Below are 14,813 nucleotides of genomic sequence, written 5' to 3' on the forward strand. Positions count from 1 at the left end.
TACCAAATTTCACACCAGCAGGTGAACATCTTCTCCTGATGAACCTGCCTCATAAATGGAGGACATGGTTCTAAAGAAATCTTGCCTACTTTCAGGATGAAATAATTTCTCAGGTGGCATAGACTTCGACACCGATTTTGTAACAGGAATGAACGAACATGTCGACAAAAGCGACCTTTGAAGGAATTGTCGACCCCTTCAAAGGAATTGTCGACCCCGTCAAAGGAGTCTCCGACACCGTCGACTGTGCACTCGACGTAACCTTTTTGGGTTGGGATGGTTTGTCGACACCCTGTGCTCGATCTCCTTCGATAGAGGCTTCGAGGAAGTTTTAGACAAGGGTTTTGATGGCGTATGAGTGTCTGATGCCATTTTGTTATAGTTCTGCCCCTGATTTTTGCACCGGTAGGTGTTTTTTATGCGATGTCAGGGAAGATTCCCTGGACGACACCCTCGATTTTTTGTGGGGTTCTCTTGTCTTAGATCTTCCCCCATCACTTTTTGTATGAAAAGGGGCATGGCCTTCGCTAGACTTTTTTGAGGGGTTCTGGGCCGCATTCTCAAAAATCTTCAGCATAGATGTTCTGAAGGCTTCCCACTTTTTTTTGGGAATCATGTTTCAACAGACATTGTAATAAATTCCTCAGACGACATCGAAGAAGAGGGAGACCAGTGTCGGCTTTTCTTCGCCTTTTTTGAGGAAGAGGACTTCAACCTCAATTTTTTGTGACGTTTTAACGAAGACTCAGCCGAGTCTTTTCTCCCCCTCGAAGGAAACTTTGAGGACTCCTCCCCCACCGCCAGTTTACCTCTGCGTTCCTTTAAGGCCTTATCGGTCATCGATTGACAGGAATCGCACTCGTCTATATGGTGGTCGGAACCGACGCACCAGAGGCAATTCCGATTGGGGATCAGTCAGCGACATCTTCACCCCACATTGCTGGCATTTTTTTATCCAGTCTTCAGCGTGGAAGGTTTAGATGAAGACGACATTTCTACCAACTTAAGCACTGTTTTCTCGAAGGGAAGCCAACGGAAAAACGGAACCGAGGCCAACAGGCACGGCTCGAGGCATTTATACAGCAGGATGACGTTGCCGCTCGAGGGACATCGACGCTGTAGCCTCGAGTGGCGCACCCTCTGGTGGAGAGAGAAAGATTTTTCCGAAGCAGCAAAGCTGAAGGTAAGGATAGATCTAAGATAAGGACTACGTGGGAGGACACAATCCATTTGAAAGTGGTCAAAGTGGTCATACAGGGGTCTACTAAAATCCTCTGTACATTAGAAAGTCTTTGAACGACAAATAATTGTGAAGCTAAGGGAAGTGAATCCTGCATCTTAAAGAACTGATTGAGAAAATGTGCAATTGACAAAGTTGGCAAGAGTGAACACGAAGGAGGGATGCTGATAAACAGGGGGCGAAGTCTAAGTCCTGATATACAGTGTGTTGACAAGAGTGAACCCGGCAGAGGGATGTCCACAATGAACTGTTTAAAAAGACATTAAGATTTGTGAATGTCACAGATGAAATGATGTTGAAAGCCGTAGTGAACCGTCTGAGCCCGGAAGAAGGGCATCCAGGGGTGAGAAGGCATCACCCGAAGTACAAGCAGAAAGGAACTTATTTTGAAACATCAGGTCCTCAGAGGCAAGAGACCTTTTGTCGAAAAAGAGGCCCTGATTGCTGAGAGCAGAATTGTTGGCTTGTGCTGGGAAAGCTCGAGCGTGTGCTGTGCTCCAGAATCCTACCTTGTCCCGTGTGTAAAACTTTGAGAATGGAGACCCTGACAACGGCATCCAGACTTATTATTTGTGACCACTTCCTTCTTTCTTACGAACATTATCTCACACTTCTTTTGTGTTTACCGTCAGGATTGGCAATAGGTTTTTCTTAGTATAGCTGCTTTTATTTGACAAACCACCACTAGGACTGTGCCTTATTATTGTTTGATGGTCGAAGCTTGCTCCGATCTTACATTTAGGTTTAGATTAGGTGTTTTTCTATATAGTTCAATAAACATCCTTGAACTGTGATCACCTGTGTCTGTCTTTACTGTTGCCACCCGAGTTCCTTACAGGTAGCTGACCCATCTACATCCAAGTGAAAAAGACAATGGTAAGAGCTGAACCCTTACATTGGCATTTTCTATCCTACTGAACGTTTCAAGGAACAGGGTCAGCACTGGCTTGGCAGGAAGAAGCGACATTATAACTCCTCTCGTCCAAAACCCATCCCCCGTCCCAAACATAACACAGGGATAAAACATCTAATAGCAATAGAAAGAGAATCAGATGGGCAAACTTTGATTACAACACAAACGCCCCACTGATTTTTAAGACAGTATTACCCATCATTAACTCTATTTCGACTTGGGAGATGTTTGACGCAGCCACGTTTGAAGAATTTTACCATGCCTTGGTGAATATTGCCATAGCCCCAATCGTAACCAAAACATACTTAATGGGTAAAAAACAGGCACATCCACGCACTTCGAGATAAGATGCAGAAGGTCAATCATCAAAGAATTACAAGAATTTTATTAACAACAAAAACAAGGCAGCTCAAGAGGCCAAGTGGGAATCCCTTAAAATGTACATCAAAAGAAAAGCCCACAATCTTTCTAGAGCATTATATCCAAAATGAACTTGGAGTCCCTGCTTACGAAACATGAGGGAACTATATATATAACTAATGCACATTTTAGTAAACTGCATGCTCCTAATGCTGAGAATGACACCCGGTCACATTCGGTTCTAACCAGCACTTGGACGCAGATATAATTTTATGAAGATGAGGTACATAAGACCTCACCATCACAAACAAGGTTAAGGCACTCAGGTGGCAACATATAGATAAGATCCCTATTAATCTTTGATAGATAAGATCCCTATTAATCTTTGTAAAGAAGAGCCCAAGATATCGACCCCTATCTGCTGTTTAACCATTTTAATAAGATGCAGTATGACCCCAAAAGTTGGCAGCAGGCAGAAATCGTCCCTATATTTTAGAAAATAGACAGAAAATCCCCAAGTGAAAAACAGACCCATCAGTCTTATCCATGAGCTGTCAAAGGTCTATGGGAAAGCTCTACACACAACACTTACAGAAATGGGTAGACGAGAACACCATCTCTGACCTTCAGGCTGGCTGCAAAGGGGGAGTAGGTACAGTTTACCAGGTCTTATGCCTCTTCCTGCAACAAAGCAAATTAACAACCTTGAGGAAGGAACACCAATTTTTAGTATTTGTGGATTTAAAAAATTGATGTCTGGAGACCAGGAAACTATGTTCATTGAGCCAAGGTCCACCCTTGAAATCCTCAGTTCCATCCAACTTCTCTATGAGAGTAACTTGGCAGCTGTTAGGAGTGGACCAGATGGAGAAAGAACTAACCCTTTCCTGTTAAAAACAATGTGCTGTGATAAGAGAGGGGGGGAATGTTGCCGGAGTCCATGAAGGAGGCTCAGGTGGTGCTCATTCCAGAGCAGGGGAAGGACCTTAAACAGTGTTCGTCATACAGACAGATAGCCCTTTTGAATTTAGATTACAAAAATCTTCACAATAACTTTAACATGCTGCCTGGAGAAGCTTATGCCAGCCCTGATATACCAAGATCAGTCAGGATGTATCTGGGGAAGTATTACTGTTGATAATTACAGATTTCTCATCTATTCCCATGTATTCCTTATCTTTGTTATTTACTAATATCCAGCTTGCTGCCTCGGAAAAAAAAAAATCCCAGTAGAGGGCGATGTGCGTCGATGCCCGTCGAGTCGATATCCCTCTGAGGCCTCTGTCCCAATGTCGACGTCATCACAGGTATAAGTAGCACGCACAGCGTCCGTTGCTCAGTTCCGTTTTGAAGAGCGAAGCATTGTCCCGAGTTAGACAGTTACTGCACAAGAGGAAGTGCAGACTGTAACCACAAGGGAAGTTTTACTGCGGGGAAGGATGGGAGGGTCGATAACAAATACGTGGGAGGAACATCCAGTCGAAAGAACGTTACCACATTAAGTAACTTGTTCTCGAATGGATTGTGTCCTCCCACGTATTACTTATCTTTGAAACACTCCCAAAGCAGTAATATAATCAGGAGGAGGGAGTACAATTTAAGTCATTAAGTATGCACAGAGTGCAGTACTGCCTTTCTAAATTTAGATTCTTGGCTAGTGGAGGAATCCGGACTATAGTATCTTGTAAAGGTGTGTGCAGACGACCATGTGGCAGCTGTGCAAATATCCATTATTGGAACTCCTCTTTGAAGAGCTGACAAAGCTGCGACACCCCCGGTCGAATGAGCCCTTATATGTTCTGGAGGGTCTTTACCAGCCAATTTGTAGCATTCTGCTATTGTTAAAATAATCCACCTTGAGATGGTTTGGAGATGGCTAGGCCCAATTTATGACCAATGTAACCCACAAACAATTTATTAGTTTGTCCAAGTTAAGCAAATCTGCTAATGTAAAAACTCAAGCACGCTTTGAATCGAGTCTGTACAGCCTTTCCTCCTCTTTCCCAGGATGTGGAGGAGGGTAAAAAGATGAACAAGTTACTTACCAACTGTAACGTTCTTTCGATTGGATGTTCCTCACACGTATTCCTCATCTTAGATATCTTGTCTCCCAGCTTTGCTGCTTTGTATTTTTTTTTTCACCAGAGGATGCTGTGTTTGAAGCCGCGGAGTCGTAGTCCCTCGAGGGCTGCCGTTGAGTGTCAACATTATCCGCTGTATAAAGGGCTCGAACCGCGCCCGTTACCTCAGTTTTGTTTTTACGGTGTTCATAGTCGCATCAGTTGATCAGGCTTTTAAGTCCTCAGGCTCTTAAGGAAGTCTGAATGCAACTGGCGTAAACGGTACAGAGGGGTAGGTTGGGATGGTCGATGAGGAATACGTGGGAGGAACATCCAATCGAAAGAACATTACAGTTGTTAAGTAACTTGTTCTTCGAATGGATTGTGTCCTCACACGTATTCCTCATCTTAGATAGGCTCCCAAAGCAGTAAGAATTTGGAGGAGGGAGTACCAGAAATGTCAATCATGGACTGAATGAAGGACAGCTTTTGCAAAGAGTCCTCCTTGATATGATGTAGAGTCCAAGCAGTAATGCTTCACAAGTGTGCATTGACGACCAGGTGTCCGCAGCACAAATATCCTGCACCGGGACACCCCTCTGAAGAGCCGTGGAAGTTGCCATGCCCCTGGTTGAATAAGCCCTTAACCCATCTCGAGGCTCTTTCCCAGCCAATTTATAGCACTCCGAGATTGCTAGAATTATCCATCTGAATAGAGTTTGTTTAGACACTCCAAGGCCCAATTTGTGTCCAGTATACCCAACAAATAGTTGGTCACATTGTCGAAAATTTGCCAGTCTGGAAATGTAGAAACTGAGAGCCCTTTATGGGTCCAGTCTGTAGGGTAAAAAGAAGGTAAGGTGATTTTCTGTGACAGATGGAAATCAGAGACTATTTTAGGCAAGAAGGATGGTTTGACTTTTAGAATAACTTTGTCCCTATGGTAAATGGTGTGAGAAGGCTTACAAGAGAGTGCCTGCAACGCACTCACCCTGCGGGCTGACGTTATAGCCACTTACAAAATTGTTTTTAGAGTGAGAAGTCTTAACGAATGTAACGGTTCGAAAGGGGCACACAAGTTAAGACTAAATTAAAATCCCAGATGGGCACCTGAAAAGGTGTCGGGGGTGTGCGGGGTACACATTAGTCAGCCCTTTCAAGAATTGAATGACTAAGGGCATTTTAAAATAGGACACCTCTTCCGAGGAGCACTTAAAGATAGATAGCGCTGCCAAATATCCTTTTATAGTACCAACTTGGAGCCCCAAATTGGCCAAGTGTAATATGAAAGAAAGTGCTGTCGGAGTATTACATAAAAATGTATCCACATTCTTCTCCCTGCACCAGTTACTGAATACCGATACAAGGATTCTGTTGCTGGCCGCCTGGCCAAAAGCAAGATCTCCATTACGTCATCCAGGAGGTCCCAATCCTTATAGCTCAGCCTCTCAGAAACCATGCGTAAAGGCTGAGTGTCATGACCTCTGGATGGAGAACCCGACCTTCCTCTTGCGAGAGATGATCCTCTCTTTGTGGAAGACGTATTGGAGGGCAGATGGACATGTCCAGAAGGTCTGGGTACCACATCCTCCTGGCCCAATCTGGGGCAATTAGGATAATGGTTTTCCTGAACGTTCTCAACCTCCTGATTACATGAGGAATCATGGGGACTGGAGGAAACGCATATAGGAGCAGAAATACCCAGTCCACCACAAAGGCGTCCCCTAGAGCTCCTCTTGGGGGAAATTCCCTTGAGCAGTACAGTTCGCATTTCCTGTTGACACTGGCCGCAAACAGATCCACTTGAGGGGCTCCCCAAAGGGCGAAGATCTCTTGAAGGACTTCCTGAGCTAGTTCCCACTCGTGAGATACTGTGCTCTGCCTGCTCAGAGCGTCCACCGCCATGTTCTGCTCTCCGGCTAGATGAACTGCCGACAGAGATTCCTTCTCATATTGGCCAGAACCAGAGCTGCATTTCCTCTCTGCACAGTGGCAGTGACCCTACGCCTCCTCTCTTGTTGAGGTAGTACATGGCCACTGTGTTGTCCGTCATTATCAGGACATTCCTTCGCTGTACAGAGGGCAGAAAGGCCTTCAGCGCTAGTCTGATTGGCATCAGCTCCAAAAGGTTGATGTGTAGTTTGAACACTGATGGAGACCAACGACCGCAGATTGTCAGATTGTTGGTATGGGCTCCCCACCCCGTGAGTGAGGCGTCCGTCACTACTGTTATCTCCAGCCATGGTTGCCAAAAAGGTTCTCCCTTGAGGATGTTTTCCTTGCAAGCCCACCACAGAAGACCTTGAGCCACTGGCCGGGAGTCGCAGATATCTGACATCTTGGGACCATTGAGACCTGAGGGCCCATTGAAGGGATCTCATCCTCAATCTGGCCTCTGGCACCAGACAAATGTAGGATGCCATGAGGCCTAACAACCTTAGAAAATTGAATGCCGGCAGATGTTGGGCATTTTGAAACTTTGTTACCACCTGCAGAATGTGGTGAGCTCTCTCCTTGGGAGGCAAGGCTTTCCCTGAGGAAGTATCCAGGACTGCTCCGATGAATTGGAGTCTTTGGCTTGGAATCATTTGTGACTTCTTGTAACTGAGGGAGAAGCCCAGTCTGTGTAAGAAGTGGCAGGTCATGGCCAGATGTTCCTGGGCTCGTTCAGTTGAACTTGCCCTGATTAGCCAATCGTCCAGGTAAGGGTAGACGTGAATCCCCCTTCTCCTGATACTCGCTGCCACTACCACCATCAGCTTGGTGTAAACCCTTGGGGCGGAGGTCAGCCCAAATGGCAGAACCCGAAACTGATAGTGAGAACCTCCAACCACGAACCTCAGGTACTTTCTGTGCCCGAGATGGATTGGTACATGAAAGTAGGCATCCTGAAGGTCCAACTAAACCAGCCAGTCCTGAAACTGAAGAGCCTGAAGGATCTGAGATAGGGTCACCATCTGGAACTTGTCCTTCCTGAGGAATTTGTTCAAATTTCTTAAGTCCAAGAGGGGTCTCAAACCTCCGTCCTTTTTGGGAATGAGGAAATACAGAGAGTACCAACCCTTGTTCCTCTCCGCTACAGGTACATGTTCTATTACACCTTTCGCTAGCAGGGTTGAAATCTCCTGCACAAGGAGTGTGTCTGGAATTTTGACAGAATTGGCTCCCGGTGGATGATCTTGAGGTCTTTGTTGAAAAGGAAGGCTGTAACCATGGGTCATTATCTCTAGCGCCCAAGTATCTGACATAATGTCCCGCTATTTGTTCAGAGACCGAGTGATTCTGCCTCCCACCGGGGTCTTGTGGGTGAAGACCTCAAAGTGGCTTTGCAGCAGTGGCTGAGGAGGTAGTAGCCGCTGCTGGGGCTGATCTAGCACCTCTTCCCTTTCCATCACGAAGGGGTTTTCTCTGTTGACTGGCCTGCCCCCTTCCTCTTCCAAAAGAGGAGTAGAAACAAAAGGGACTACTCCGCCAGGAAGATGAGCCTGCGTAGGAGTGTTGTTGAGGCTGCCTTATAGAGGCCCTGAGTGATTTTGCTGCCGCTTTTGAGGTCTGCAGCTTCTCCAAACTCTCATCCGCCTTGCTGCTGAACAACCTCAAGCTGTCAAAGGGCATATTGAGTAATCTGAACTGCATATCAGGTGCAATGCCAGATTTCCTCAGCCATGCAAATCTGCATAGGACCGTGCCAGATGCCATGGACCTGCTTACACTATCAGCAGTGTCCTGTCCTGACTGGAGGCATTCCTCCATAGCCTCTTTCTCATCTTTCACTATCGCCAGGAAACCATCCTGTTCTTCACCCTCCGGGATGTGTCCAGCCGCAATGTCGAAGTCCCACAGGGAGGGTGTATGTAAATCTTGTGTAAGTTACATTAGTCGATTTAAGGGCCATGCTGCCTGAAGAAAAGACTTTCCTGGTGGAAGCATCAACTTTTTTTATCATCCCTATCTGGTGGTATTGAAGGGTAAGCTGACTGCCTAGTTTTGGTTGCAACTTTTACCACTAAACTTTCAGGAGAGGGATGTTTAGATAGATATTCAGGATCTGTTGAAGATGGTCTGTACTTTGCCACACATTTTTTTATTTACTGTCGAACCCGAATTAGTGGTATCCCAATTTGTCATCACCCATTTTTTGCAGTGCCTTATGGAAAGGGAGTACAGGATCTTTTTGAGGTCCTCCAATCTGGATATCAGTCATATCATACTGGTCGAAACTTGGGGAAGCTGCTTTCCAACCCATGAACTCAATGACCCTTCCCATGAGGTTCCTATAGCCAGGATCTGCATGATCTGTAGGGTCTGGTTTCCCAAATTCCACTTCTGGGGAAGTGTCTAGGCCACTAGCATTTTGAAGACAATCATAAAGAACTGTCAGCTTGGTATTCAGGTCTATTAACTCTTCAGGAACCTCCCTGGCTCCAAACCTAACTCCATCTGAAGTTACATCCTCTTCAGAGGACTGCTCTTCAAAAATAGATGTCATAGATCTGAAAAATTCCTGCCTGGGTTGAGGCTGGAAAACCTTTTCTGGTAAAGGGGGTAGCACCGACTTCGGCTTGGACAATGGCGTCGACTTTGGCATCAGTATTAAGGAATGTCTCGATAAAGGCGTTGATGATATGGATGCTGGCTTTGACATTTTCGAAGGAGGCTTCGATGCCATCTAAGTAGGCTTCGACACTGTCGAAGGTATCTACGCAATTTTCATTGACGGCTTCGACATTATCGTCGTAGACTGTGTCGAGTCAGATTTCGACTTCAACGTCGATTCCGCTACCCCCGATTTATGCACCAGTGGTTTTGCCTTTACATGAGGTGTCGGACAACTTTCACCTGAAGACACCCTCGACTGTTTGTCGGATCTCGGGTGCCTGGTCTTAGATCTCCCTCTGTCACTATTGGAGTAGGCAGGGGCATGATCTCCACGCAGCTTTTTCAAGGGAGTCTAGGCCACTTTCTCTAATATTTTAAGAATCGAAGCCCTAAAGGCCTCCCATTTTTCAGGGGAATCGTGCTTGGAGGGATAAGTCACCATTCTCTCAGACGAGGAGGAAGAGGAGGTAGAAGACCGATGACGTCGCTTTTTAGACTTCTTGAACGAAGAAGAGAATGATTTCCTCGAGCGACTCTTGGACCTCGACCTCCTCGACCCATGTTGAGATTTTCCTGAATCTTTTTGTCTTTTCGAAGAAGATTCCTCGTCCACCGCAAGTTTACCTTTCCGTTCCCTAAGAGCCTTATTGGACATGGCCTGACAAGAACCACATTTGTCAACCCGATGGTCGTGGCTGAGACACCAAAGGCAATTACGATGGGGGTCGGTAATTGACATTTTCCTGCCACACTTCAGCCATTTTTTGAAACCCGTCTTGGGTGTGGTTGGAGTAGATGACGAGGACATCGTAGAGAAAACACCTGATGCGGCGTTCTGTGACACGAAGCAGTACTGGCGCGGCTCAAGCCCTTTATACAGCGGATGAAGTGGACGATGCCCCACAACAGACTATGATTCCGTGGCCTCGAATACAGCGCCCTCTGGTGAAAAAATCTTTCCGAAGCAGCAAAGCTGGGAGACACGATATCTAAAATGAGGAATACGTGGGAAGACACAATCCATTCGAAGGCAAGGTTATTTTCTGAGGGATGTGAAATTCAGAAACCACCGTGGGGAGGAAGTTAGGCTTCACATTTAATACCACTCTGTCCTTGTGAAAGACAGTGTGGAGAGGCTTGCAGGATAAAGCCTTTAGCTCACTCACCCTTCGGGCAGATTTTATCGGCAATAAAAAGACTGTTTTGAGGGTAAGAAGTCTTAATGGGAACAAATGTAGGGACTCAGAGAGAGTAACCATTAAAAAGGTTAAGACTAAATTTAGATCCCACTTGGGGACTTGAAAAGGAGTTGGGGCATACACATTAGATAACCCCTTCAAGTATTGTATTACCAGAAGTATTTTAAAGTAGGAGACGTCCTCAGGAGTCCCAGATTTGCTAAATGCAACAGAAAAGTTAATACCATTGGTGTATTGCATGAAAAAGAGTCAACATTCTTATCTCTACACCAGCTGCAGAACTTATTCCAACGGCAGCGGTATAAAGATTTGGTTGCTGGCCTTCTGGCCGAAAGCAAAACATCCATTACGTTGTTTGGGTGGTCCTAGTCTTTGTATCTCAGCCAGGAGTCCTGATATCTGTATGGAGAACCCGACCCTCCTCTCGCGAGAGAAGGTCCTCTCGTTGTAGAAGATGAATCGGAGGGCAGATGGACATGTCCAGAAGGTCCGGGTACCACGTCCTCCTGGCCGAATCCGGGGCAATTATGATCATGGATTTCCCAAACCTTCTCAACCTCTTGATCACGTGAGGAATGACGGGACTGGAGAAAACGCATAAAGAAGTACAAATTCCCGGTCCACCACAAACACGTCTCCTACAGCTCCTCTTGGGGGAAATTCCCTTGAGCAGTACAGTTCTGGTTGCCACCGGTCACGAACAGATCCACTTGAGGGGTTCCCCAAAGGGTGAAGATCCCTTTAAGGACTTCCTGAGCTTGTTCCCACTCGTGGGAGACTTCTCTGCCTGCTCAGAGCGTCTGCCGTTGTGTTCTTCTCTTCGGTTAGGTGAACTGCTGATAGAGATATTCCTTCTTGTAGTGCCCAGAACCAGAGCTGCAGTGCCTCTGCACAGTGACCCTACACCACCTCTCTTGTTGAGGTAGTACATGGCCACTGTGTTGTGCATCATTATCAGGCCATTCTTTCCCCATACAAATGACAGGAAGGCCTACAGCGCTAGTCTGATTGCCCTCAGCTCTAAAAGATTGATATGTAGTTTGGACTCTGATGGAGACCAACGACCGCTAATTGTCACATCATTGGTATGGGCTCCCCAACCCGTGAGTGAGGCATCCGCCCCCCTCTCCTTTCAAGATGTTTTCCCAACAGGCCCACCCATCACTGAAGATCCAGTGAAACTCTGGGATATGTAGGAGATCTGATATCCTTCCTGAGAATTGTGACCAGTGGGTCATGAGAGCCCATTGGAGAGATCTCATTCTCAGGCGAGCCTCTGGCACCAGAAAAATGCAGCATGCCACGAGACTGAGCACACTCAGAAAGTCGAAGGACGTTAGATGTTAGGCATGCTGGAATTTGGTCACCATCTACAGAATGTCTTGAACCCTCACCTCTGGTGGCGAGGTTTTTCCTAGGGGTGCATCCAGGATTGGATCGATAAACTGGAGCCTTTGTGAAAGTATCATTTGGGACTTCTTGAAGTGGAGGGAGAAGCAGAGCCTGTGGTGGGAGTGGCAAGTATAGGTGAGATGATCCAAGGCTTGTTCTGGGGAATTTGCCATGATCAGCCAGTCGCCCAGGTAAGGGTAGACGTGAATCACCCCTCTCCTGAGACTCGCTGCTACTACCGCCATTTAACTGGGTGAAAACCCTAGGGCGGAGGTTAGCCCAAATGGCAGAACCTGAAACTGATAGTGAGAGTTGCCAATGCCGAACCTCGGGGACTGTCTGTGCTTTAGATGGATCGGCATATGAAAGTAAGCATCGTGTAGGTACAATGATAACACCAATCCTGAAGCTGGAGGGCCTGAAGGATCTGACACAGGGTAACCATCTTGAACTTTTACTTCCTGAGGAACTTGTTCTTAAGTCCAAGATGGGTCTCACTCCTCCGTCCTTTGGAATAAGAAAATAAGGGGAGTACCAACCCTTGTTCCTTTTCGATACAGGTACTGGTTCAATAGCACCTTTCTCCAACAGGGTTAAAATCTCCTGCAAAAGGAGCGTTTCTGGAACCTTCAAAGAGTTGTTCCCCGGTGTATGGCTGAGGTTTTTGCAGGAAAGGTAGGCAGTAACCTTCGGCAACTGTTTCCAATGCCCAAGCATCTGTAGTAATAGCCTGCCATTTTATCAGATGCTGTGACAACCTGCCTCTTACTGCAGTCTTGTGATGTAAGACCTCAGAGAGGTTTTGTGGTGGCTGGTGCAGAGGCTAAGGGTAAATCAACCCCTGCTGTTGCAGTCTTAGTACATCTACCCTGTCCAATCATCTTTTACCTCTTTGAGCTGGCTGCCCTCTGCCTTTTTTCTGAATGAGGAATAAAAGCGAAAGGACCTACCCTCCCAGGGCACACCTGTGGGGTGGTTTGGAGATTGCCGTATCGCAGCTTAAAGGAATTTGGCTGCCGCCTTGGAAGTTGGCAGCTTCTCCAAACTCTCATCAGCTTTACTCCCAAATAGATGTGTGCCGTCAAAGAGTGTGTTGAGAATTCTGGACTGTACGTCTGGGGCAAATCCTGACTTCCGTAACCACGCAAATCTGCGGATTACCGTACTAGCTGCCATGGCTCTGCTAATGCGGTCAACATAGTCGAGACCGATCTGGAGGGATTTGCATATAGCGTCCTTTCCATCCTTGATAAGGTTCAAGAAACTGTCCCATTCCTCCCCTTCGGGGATATGGTCAGCCGCCATCGAAATGTAGTCCCAAAGGGTGTGGGTAAACCTTGCCAGCGTGCTTGTGGCATTATCAGACTTTAAAGCCATACTACCGGCCAAGAAAACCTTATTGGCCATTGCATAATATTTTTTGTCATCCCTATCTTGCGGGATTGTGGGATAGGAATTTTGTTTGCCAGTAGAGGTTGCAGCCTGTACTACCAGGCTTTCTGGTGTTGGATGCTTCGAAAGATATAGAGAGGGTCTGAAGCCGATGCCCTATATTTAGCTGTTAACCTTTTGTTAACTGCTGGGACAACCTCAGGTGTTTGCCAGTTGGAAGATACCCTCTTGTGTAGAACTTTGTGAAATGGGACAATAGGGACTTCCTGTGGTCTTTTGTCGAGTATGTCAGTTAAATCATCCTGCTTGAAAAAAGGCATGGGTCTAGACCATTCCATGTACTCATCACTCTAGTCATAAGCGGTCTATAATTGCCTTCATCATGATCTCCTGGATCAGCTCTACCGAATTCAACTTCAGGGGAAGTGTCAATGCCACTTGCCTCATGCAGAGACTCCTGCAGATGTTTCATTCGTGATTCTTTTGACACAAGTTCTTCTGGAACAAAAGGTATCCCATATTCAAGTACAAAAGGTCTTTTCTCTTCAGACGAATGTTCTTCATCCTCATAGATTGAGGAGAGGGTTTTCAAATAGTCTGAATGAGTTTGAGGTGTGTAAATCCTCACAAAAGGTGGAAGAAGGTGCTATAGACGTCATAATTGTAGACAAAATTGTTAAAAACCGTTGATTATGATGTCAACGGCTTCGACTTCTCCGAAGTCGCAGATGGCATCAACACCAATGTCGATGTCTTCGACGAAAGCCAAGATACTGTTGTGTATGGCTTCGAGGAGGTGGACACGGGAGGCGTTGACGGCTTCTCCTTCGATGCTTCGGCTTTGCCGTATGGTTCGATAGTGACTACTTCTTATGCATCACGAAGGCTTTCTCTCGACTCAAGGATTTAGCACGCTCTCGAGGAGTTTCCACAGCCGAGGTCGATGACTTGCGGCTCCTCTGCTTCCCAGGTGTTCCATCTGGGATATCGCCTCTAGGTGTCTTCGAGAGGGGCAAAGCCGCGTTCTCGAACACCTTTAACATATTCTTTCTGAATTCCTCCCACTGTGCCGGAGTACTGTGTTTCGAGGGGCAAACGGCCCTCTGTGTGAACCAGAGGAAGAAGTGGACGGCGACCTACGGTGCCTTTTCTTGCCATGCCTCGAAGACGAGGAATGATGGGATCCACTTCGAGAACGTGATCGGGAGTGTTGAGACGAAGGCCTCGACTCGTCGGATGATTTGCATTTGGACGGGGTAATGGATTTCTCAGGCTTACCTCTCTCCAACTTCCCTCTGAGCTCCCTCAAGGCCTTGGCCGTCATCTACATGCATTTGCCGCATTCGGAACATGGATGCTCTGCGCCTAGGCACCACAGACCAACCCTGTGTGGATCTGTCATGGACATCTTAGCCACGCAGTCGCAGCATTTATTAAAAACCGGACCGAGGAGTAAATGGAGCCGATGAGGAGGCCATCTCGTCGAAACTGGAAGAAATTTCACAAGAAATTCGAAGATATTCGATGAATATACGGAACTGAGTGTTATGTTACCAAAGCGGTTAAGCGTGGAAAAACGGAACTGAGCAACAGACGCTGAGCACGCTACTTATACCTGTGATGATGTCAACATCGGGACAGAGGCCTCCGAGGGACAT

The 14,813-nt window shown here is 46.6% G+C and overlaps 1 protein-coding gene across 4 annotated transcripts in view; it reads right to left on the minus strand.

The window, feature by feature from the left end:
- Positions 1-14,813, minus strand: part of GABRR3 (gamma-aminobutyric acid type A receptor subunit rho3) — a 2,040,413-nt gene that overhangs the window by 676,605 nt on the left and 1,348,995 nt on the right. The gene's annotated exons all lie outside the window — the stretch shown is intronic.

This window comes from Ambystoma mexicanum, chromosome 7q (genome assembly GCF_040938575.1).
Source record: "Ambystoma mexicanum isolate Mex_15411 chromosome 7q, UKY_AmexF1_1, whole genome shotgun sequence".
NCBI lineage: Eukaryota > Metazoa > Chordata > Amphibia > Caudata > Ambystomatidae > Ambystoma > Ambystoma mexicanum.